Below are 10,301 nucleotides of genomic sequence, written 5' to 3' on the forward strand. Positions count from 1 at the left end.
CAAAGCTCTCGATAGAATTATCAAAGACAAAAGGTTCTGTTAAGTTTAATATACTCATTTTAATAGCCGTAAGCTTTGGAGGAATTGCTTATTTTGTTTCGTAAGTTTCACTTTAGGTCTTCTTTTTTATGATTGCAGGATGAGTACTGATAGTTTTTTTAAGAGAGATTGAAGTTTTATTGAAGTCTATCATTTTTTCCTTAGATGTAAGTATATCTGAATTTCTTCACCTCGTAAATTAACTAGATTATTTTTAACGTCTAAAATTCTTATCGTAATTGTATTTAAGCTGTTTTGGGTTACAGGGAAATAAATAACGTTTTTTGGTGTTTCTATAATCCGATAACCAGGTGCCACATTTGGTACAAACTCGTGAATTATATGACTAGGTTTTCCGTTAACAAATGAACCGCTCACTATGTCACATTCAATGCGTACTATAGTTGTCGACAGAATGGAAACAGGATAAGGGGATTCGGTTAATATATTAGCTTGAATGGATTCTGAACCGAAGCCAAGTAAATTACCGATAGAGCCTTCTTTGTTGAAATGAATATTTTCAGAGCATAAAATAGATGTTTTTAAGGTATTATTATTGCATGTTAATGCAAAAGAGCATCCTTCAATATGTTCTTTAAGGTAATCGTCAATATCTTGAAGTTCATATGATCCTTCAGAATTTTAATTACTTTGTTTTTACCATAATATAACTTATTATTTCTGTTGTCTATGTTGGGTATAGAATTAAAAGTTGACATATACAATAGCCCACACTCATATTCACCATCCAGTTGAAGAGCTGGTGAATAGTTTGTTAACAGAGTGGAAGATGTTCCAGTTATAGACAAAGTGAAAGACATTGTGAGAATGATAAACTGTTTATTGTGCGATGATATTTAAACGGTTATACCAATATTGTTTTAAGTATTTTAGACATAAATGACCACAATTGACAGTGTTAAACTTTTGGTACGTGTCATAATTATAGTAAATATCATATTTTTTTAAATACCTCTTTAATTCTAGCGGAGGTGGAAGGTCTCCATAACTATTAAAATATTCACAATAATTATTATCTTTTACATAGGCTACCCAGTGTGTACCATTGTTTTTAGAACTGTCCAAATTAACAATTCCACATTCTACTTTTTTAGGACTCTTTGGTAAACTGTCTCTCATATAAACTCCTCGAAAATATGGAATATCAGATGAGTGTTTTAAAATATCAATATTTGAAAGAGCGCGCCTGGGTAACCTCTCATTTAGTTTTTTGAAATTTTCAAACATAATCCTTTGCCATTTTTATATGGTTTAATGTGTAAGCCTTTTCCTAATGCAATAGATTCCATCATCTTGTTATGTCGCTCTGATTCCGCTAAATTTTTTCTGGCGGCTTTGTAATCACCTACAGCTTTAGCAATTCCGGCAGCTCCTCCTGCTAATGATCCCAGCGCAGACAGACCGGCAAAAATAGGTATCAGCGGTAAGAAGCCTCCAGTTTTTGGAATTGGTATAATACGAGGTACCCGTACCTTGGAATTGGTATTGAAAATTTTTGTCGCAGCAATAAGAGCTCGATCAATTATATTACGTTTTGTTTTTGGTTTCTTTTTTAATTCAGTGCGTATCTTGGACACAAAACGTTTAAAAGGTTTTATACCCGCACCGGCCTTTATTTTCGATTTCATCACTTTGCTAACTAACCATGAAGCAATTTTTTCTCCTCTCCCTGCATCTTTCGACTTTCTTCTTTGTTTCGCCATTTCGTATAGTTCTAAATCAGCACGATGTCTACCAGCTAAATCAGAATAATTATCATATGCTATGTCGTGTTTCATACACGCATTATCTAGCGCATTAATTCCTTTATCACCTCTTTGTAACCTTTTGCGCAATTTCGTTCCCGGACCACAATAGTTATAACCAGGTAAGTGTAATTCGAAGGGCAAATTATTAATAGCGCTGTTTAAGAGTCCTCTCCCTTTCATATCCCGTAAGATAATAACACTATCATTAAAAGGATATTATATAAATAACATTAAACAATGGCACTTTTATCAATCCAACTGTTTTCGCTATCATCAAGGCCTAACCATTTAACATACAACTTTCTACCCTTTTTTTAATAACCTTTTCTACAAGGTAAACGTTTGGATGGTTGGTTTTCAGAAGTTCTTCTTCGTAAAATGTACCGAGTATAGTGTTTTTATGCTGGTCTTGAACGTGATACGTAACAGGTTGAGTGCGATTCACATGAGTAATAGTGAAAAGTTCTGTTGACCAATTAGGTGTGTAACCTTTGTGAAAGGCATTTTTATACTTACTAATGCGTACACAATCTCCTTTATTAAATTTGTTCAATTTATAAGACAAAGTGGCTTGTGATCTTTTAATATTTTTTAATACTTGCATTTCATTATCAACATTTACATCAATAGGTTTCATTTTTGTTGTGCGATGTACGGTCTGATTATACGATTTTACTACATCGTCTAATGGCTTACCAACCCATTTATAGTTACCAACTAAACTGAAATGTTTGTAGAGTTTAAACTTAATGGTCTTTATCAGCCTTTCAACGATAGATGCCTTTTTAATTGAATAAGTTGAGTAATGATTTACGTTTAATGATTTTAAATAGAAATCAAATTCATGATTGTAGAATTCTTTTCCTAGATCAGTTTGTAAGTTATTAGGTCTCCGTTTAGATGTTTTGATTATTAGTTCGAATGCATCTTTGACTTCTGTTTTAGTTTTAGACTTAATAGGTGTACACCATGCATACTTTGAAAATGTGTCAATAACGACTAAAATATATTTATATCCTCTGTTAACAGTATGAAGCTTTTGTAAATCTATCAAATCAGCTTGCCATAAATCATCAATTTCTTTTAGTACAACCGATCGTCGCTTAAAATTTCTTCGCGCTGACCGGTGGATCTCGTTCACTATTTGTTGTTTTGCCATTATTTATTTTTTTTAAAATATCATCTACCTCCTTCTTCGTGTAAAAGTTCAGTTTTAACTGAGTTACGAGTTGGTGAATTTGATTATTTATTGTGTTAAACAAAGAGTCTATATACTTCTTTTCGTACATGTTTTGAATGTATTCATCAACGTACTGTTTGTTAACTGCATCATCGGAAGATAATGGTTTAACAACTCCTTTTAATCTAACAGTTTTTAGATCAAAATTTCCTGCTTCTGTTCGAAGCAAAGCTTTGTACTTGAGCTCAGAGATTTCATCAGTACGCAAACGTTTATGAACATGGTGTCCGAATTTGTCTATATTCATTTTTTACTTGAAAGTCAAACTTCGACTGATTAGAAAGGTAAGAGTATTCACTTATATATTATTTATCAAGCCTGCTTCACGTAATTCTTCAATTATGGATATGATTTCGTTATCTAACCCAGTATTACCAGCGTCTCGCGATGCCATAAGCAGTTTTAATCTGTCTACTAATTCGTTTGGATCATCCCAATATACATATGAAATATCTCTTTTTACTTTTTTCATTGATGGTAAACCTTCACCGGATACACATAATTCTTCACTTACTGTGCGTTGTTTGGATAATTTGAAAAGGGGTTTTATAACGTTTAAATATTTCATACCCTTGTTGCTTTTTATGGGTTTATTTGGATCAAAGTCACGTCTATGTGCATTCGTTTTCAATAACAATGTTTTATACAATCGTTTATCATCTTCAGTTACTAGTTTTAAGTCAGGTACTTTCTTAAACAACAAATCATTTAAGCCTCGTGTTAAAAAATAGCTTTCTCCACCTATTACGAGTTTGTCATCATTAACAGAAATTGGGTAAGATCCAAGCATTAGCTTTCCGCGCTCATTTCGTACACCGAATGGAATATTCATGATAAAATATTGTTTTTGCCAAGCAGGATCATCGCGAGGAGAATAAAACGAGTCTGACGTTCTAAATGATACATTATTTGTTGTATCAGAATCACTTTGGTTCCCACTTCTTTGAGATGAAGAATCACTATATTCACTATCATTTAATTCATTTTCACTATAATTTGGTTCAGATTCAAATGACTTTCTCAGCATTGTTTTATTATCCAAACTTTCTTTCATCCCATCTTCTGAAGGACTATATTTCAAAGTTTTTACCGACTTATTCCATTTAAACCTATCGTTATCGAAATCTGAGGCACTAATATTAAGATTGTTATCATTACTACTATGTTTTTTTACCATTTCACCAAGTGGGTCTGTGATTGGTTTTAACATTGCTTCCAACATCATATTATCGTTTGTTTTAACATCACGAATGCGTTTAACTTTTTTTCTTACTGCTTCAGCAGATTTGAGTACTTTATGTTTAAATATTTTTTCTTCGTTAATTTTATGTTCCATGTCTGAACTGGATGGTTTCATTTTCAACAATAAGTTTTTAATGTAATACTATCCTTTATATATCAAGTTAATCTAGAATTATAAATGTATCAAATCCTTTTCTATAACATCCTGAATTTCTATTACAATCTTTATTTATGACTAAGTAATCAAACGGTATCTTCCATACTTGTGCACACATTTCACGAAATTGAGACCATGACATATCACTTCCTACATGTTCATCATAAACATGCTTTAAATTAATATCATCCTGTTTAAAAAGAATGATTAAGTTAGCATTATCTCTTATTAATTGTTTAGGTATTTTACTATACGTTTGATTCAGATAAAAGCTATCTATATTTTTATGTCTTCCCATTGCGAAGTAATCTCGTATATTATTTTGATTTTCACACGCAACATCATCAAATATTATAATGGAATTCATGTTTGCTATATGAGGACTTAAGATTTCATCATTTACACTATATTTTTTAAATGAAACTGATGGAACTAGTTTTAAAACTTGCTCAAGAAATTGGTACATTGGTTGAAATAAGGTTTTAGAGTATACATAAACATTTTCAAAGCGTAGACCTTGTTCATGTAGCAGCAAACCAACAATTAAATTTGTTTTTCCACAGTTGGATGGGCCGCATATTATACAGCGTATGGTGTCAGGTAAAAGTGAGCCATGTCGAAAATAGCGTTTCTTGGACAAAGAACAAACAGCATCCAACTGCAATTTCTGAGACTGTTTTACAAACTTCATATTATCAATAGACACGTGCAACTAACTTGAAAGACAATATGCCAGTAGTATATTTTAATAAGCTTTAGAGTATATATTTTATCCCAACGTTGCAAATGATGGTTATATACTGAGAGTTTCTGAACCACGCACGTAGCTATATATTGGGAGTGTCTGGACCACGACTGCGACAGCGAGCGAAGCGAAGCTGGAGCATTAGGAGTGGGCCAGAACTCCCAATATATAGCTACTAGTGTCCCAGTTTTTGCTATCTTCATAGATATGACCAAAGCATTTGACTACGTTGACCACAAAATACTACTGGACAAATTGTATTTATACGGTGTTAGAGGCAATGTGTACAATCTGATTAAATCATACCTTACAGGTCGAACACAGCGCACTAATATAACAAGAATATCTACTCACACTAAAACCGAATTAGACTTTCTCTCTGATGAAAAAACAGTTGCGCACGGAGTGCCACAAGGTAGTATTTTGGGCCCCTTACTTTTTCTAGTATACATAAATGACCTTCCAGGAGCTATCATACATCCGACAGTCCTGTATGCGGATGATTTCACGGTAGTGCTTACACAAAAAAATCAAATAATTAGCTGCCTTGAATCAATAGTACATTGGCTAGAGAAAAATAACTTGAAAATTAATTTGCAAAAAACCACAATAATGAGTTTTAGCCAAAGAAAAACGGAGGATAGCGCTACTGTAGTATTTAAAGATACAAACATCTCAATCACACATAGTACTAAGTTCTTAGGACTACTCATAGACGATAAAATGAATTGGGCGACTCATACTGATAGTCTCTGTAACAAACTAATGAAATATTCGTATACCCTATATATGCTTAGTAAAACTGTAAATCGCGATGCTGTTATGTCTGCCTATCACGGCTATGTATCTTCTGCACTACGATACGGTATCATTTTCTGGGGGAACTCTAGCCAAGCCGACGATGTTCTCAAAGCACAAAAACGATGCGTAAGATCGATCTGTAAGTTGAGATATAATGCCAGCTGCCGACCACACTTTAAGCAACTACACCTACTAACTGTGCCTGCTTTATACATTTTAGAGACAGTATTGTTTGTACGAAAAAATTTACACCTTTACACACGTGTTGCAAGCGTAAGACATTGTGATAAACTTTACCCTGTTCCTGGCAAATCAGCTCTTTTCCAGAAGAGCATTTTCTCAATGGCGCCGAAAATCTATAACGGTTTGCCTAAATCATTAAGGTTGGTAAATGATGAAGTCGTTTTTAAGAAATTGTTAATTAAGTTTTTGCATGAGCACTGTTTTTATTCAATGAAGGAATTTTTTAATATTAAGGAATGACTTTTATGACAACGATTATTCAAATTAATTACTTGATATAATATTACCTAATTTAATTATTTATTTTGACCTCAGATAATTTTATAACTTTAATTTTGTATTGTAAATATGATGTAAATAGTTTTGTAAATATTAATGTTTTAATTTAGGTAGGTATTTTTATAATTTGCATGCCATATGGGTCAATGCACTGATACCATGTATATATTTCCACCATTATACTATGATGTACGTGCTAAAATGCAAATAAAAGTTTTGAAGTTTGAAGTTTGAAGACGTCGGTAGGTAGAGGTGTCACAGGCGTCACAGCTCATTGAGCAATACATATTGTCGTTGTGTGCGTGCGTGACGTGACTCGCTCGTCGTTCGCGTGCACACAGACATGGAAATGATGCGCGTTTACTGCGCCTAAGGCCCCATTTAGACGGAAGATTAAGAGAACTCGCATAAGAGTGTAATTACATTTAATAGAATAGAATATACTTTATTTAGAGGTAACATCAAATTGGACAAGCGGTATTTGATGGCTGTGCAAAATTAATCTAACCTCAACAGCCCGCAATGTAACTAAAATCGCATGCGACTTCGCACGCTATCTAAATCAGGCCTAATAGGAGCGTCCATCGACAAGTGTGCGTATGCGTAGGTTCAAGAGCTTGCGACAGGCGTATTCAATACAAATCGCCCGGCACGTCCGATCTCCTTCCTTTGTATATCTGTACTGTACACAGTTGTAATAGAAACCAAAGACAATATGTAACTCCGTATAGACAGATACTGTCTAAGAAAAAAAAGTACCTCAGAAACTTAACGAAAAAGGTACGGTGGCCTAGATGGCGTTACACCTTTGGGGGATGCTCGGCTAGATGGCGCTAATATTAATATTTGGCATTTTAACTCATATCAAGCTAAGAATATGTGCCAAATTGTAAAAACTGAGGTTTAAAAGTTTTAAGCTTGTGCTGAGAGATGTCAGCCTATGCACTGTGAATACATATTTCACTTTGACAGTAACTCTCTATAATACTTGATCCTCTGTGTAGAAACTCAAATCGCTTTTTAGTCCCGAACGGAACCGCCCAAAGTGCCTTCTCATTTATTATTTAAACCCCACTTGCCTGTTCATACGGTTCCGTGATTGGGTCTGAAAAGAAAACAGGTATTATTGAAGATTTTTAAGTGTATGGGGAAGTATCTTTTGAAGAATTGGGTCAAAAGCAATCATAGGCCGCACGGAACTCCTATATTATTTATGAGAAGTTGTAGTAAACGAATTAAAACTTTTTCCTGCTATATTATATGTACTTATGTATGTCTATTTGAATGAGTGTTTTGTGTTGTTTGGTTGTATTTAAATTCTACTTCTCATATTTCTTAGAGCCACCTACCATATATCTTATACTTTTAAACGAGCAATTCTTGTATATTTATTTATTTATTTATTTATTTATTTATTTATTTATTTATTTATTTATATATACCGACGATCTCAGAAACCGCTCTAACGATTTCGCTGAAATTTGTTATGTGGGGGTTTTCGGGGGTGAAAAATCGATCTAGCGTAGCCTTAGACCCCGGAAAACGCGAATTTTCGAGTTTTCATGAGTTTTTCTTTCGCGTTAGTAAACGTAAAATATGGTCGTTAATTTCGCCGCGCGCGCATCGATTCCGCTTAGCTTAGTCGTACGAGGTCGGTCTAATGTACTCAGATAGATCGTAGGTGTCAGGGTTTCGAATCCCGGCCAGAAATTAAGTTTTTTTTTGTCTTTTTTTTTGTTTTTGTATTTATAAGAGTTTTTTTTTTATCTAAAGACGTGATATATTAAAATAGAACCGAGCGAAGCTCGGTCGCCCAGATATTTTTTATTATATTAACTCCAGTACCCAAAGCTTGTCTGGAAGAGATCGCTCTTAAGCGATAAGACCGCCTGTTGTTACCCCTGTTTAATTTGTTTTGTTTCTTGTGTATTACTTGTAAATTGTAAACTATGTGAGGTGTGCAATAAAGAGTATTGTATTGTATTGTACTTATGTTGACCGGAACATACTTGGACCGTAATTTTTGACTGTTGTCAAAGTCCCGATATTTAATTACTCGTATCTTAGACACAAAGATTGAAAAAGATGGATTTGTTTGCCAGCTACTTATTACAAAAAACCGGCCAAGAGCGTGTCGGGCCACGCTCCGTGTAGGGTTCCGTAGTTTTTCGTATTTTTTTTCAAAAACTGTTCAATCTATCAAGTTCAAAATAATTTTCCTAGAAAGTCTTTATAAAGTTCTACTTTTTTAATTTTTTTTTCATATTTTTCAAAGTTATGGTTCAAAAGTTAGAGGGGGGGGGACACATTATTTTTTACTTTTGGAGAGATTATTGCCGGAAATATTAACAATATCAAAAAAAAAACCGGTCAAGTGCGAGTCGGACTCGCCCACCGAGGGTTCCGTACGAACTTTCAAACTCCCCAGTTAAAATAATCTCATGTTTTCACATAACTCCGACGACTTGACTAGAAGACAAAAGTATAGGTACTAATGAGCATTACTGTGTATAGCGCCATCTCTCGGTGAATTCGCTAACTAATTTGCGCGACCATAGTATGTTGGTTTTTCAGGGATTATTCTTTATAATGTTAACCGATTTAAACAATTTTTACTTTATTGGAAAGAAGATGATTTACGTAACATCTCGTATTAATTTGAAGTACTATATACATCCGCAAAGGTGGCTAAATTAAAAGTAAAAAATCTGAAAAGTTTTTTGTGAATTAAAAAAGTTTTCAAGATACAAACAAGATTTCTGTAATATTTCGCATAAAACCAATGTTTCCTAAAATTGTCATAATTTTTCGTTTGTAAACTTCGAAGATAAGGGGGGGGGGGACGGTTTTTTTTTCTACATTTTCCTTCAAAAATTTTTTTTTCCACAACAAAAAAATTATAAAAAATAGTTTATTTACGTTCAATTTGAGCTCTTTCTAACGATACCCCACTTGACCTAGTAACTTGAAATTTACAGTTTTCCCCCCTTTCATTTTGGCCATTTTCTACAATTAAATTAATAAATTTAAAAAAAATTATACCTTCTATTTGTAGAGGTCCACAATGTTCACAACTATTCCAAATTTCAAGTTGATAGCATTAGTAGTTCTCGAGATATTTAGGAATGTGACAGACGGACAGACAGACGGACAGAGTCGCACCATAAGGGTTCCTGTTGTACCGTTTAGGTACGGAACCCTAAAAACGACTTTAGTAAACCCCTATTCATTTTTAAATACCTATCCAGCAATATATCACACGTTAGGGTTAAAATGAAAAAAAAAACACTTCCCACTGTACGTGTAGGGGGGTACCCTAATAAAACATTTTTTCCCACTTTTTATTTAACCACTTTGTCGGCGTGATTGATATACATATTGGTACCAAATTTCAGCTTTCTAGCGCTAACGTCACTGAGATTATCCGCGGACGTACGGACGAGACGTGGCGAAACTATAAGGGTTCTTAAATTACTGCGGAACCCTAAAAAGAAGTATTTTCGACTGCAAAATCCCGAGAAACTTTCTCTTATGTGTCTTCCTCTTACAATGACATAATTATAAAAAGATTTCCGCCCTCCCCGTGTGAAATAGGTCAATTTATACCTCTCTTCGAAACATGCCATAAATGCATATTTTGTAACAGTTGCATTAAAGCGTTCCGAAAATACGCAGAAGGGTTATGAATTCTTTATGTAAATACTATCGGGTGTCAAAGCGGACATATTTAAAATGAAATATATGCTTTATAACGGGGAACTTTAAAATTCAAAATGCAGCAACGAC

The sequence above is a fragment of the Leguminivora glycinivorella genome, chromosome 20 (genome assembly GCF_023078275.1).
Source record: "Leguminivora glycinivorella isolate SPB_JAAS2020 chromosome 20, LegGlyc_1.1, whole genome shotgun sequence".
NCBI classification, from domain to species: domain Eukaryota; kingdom Metazoa; phylum Arthropoda; class Insecta; order Lepidoptera; family Tortricidae; genus Leguminivora; species Leguminivora glycinivorella.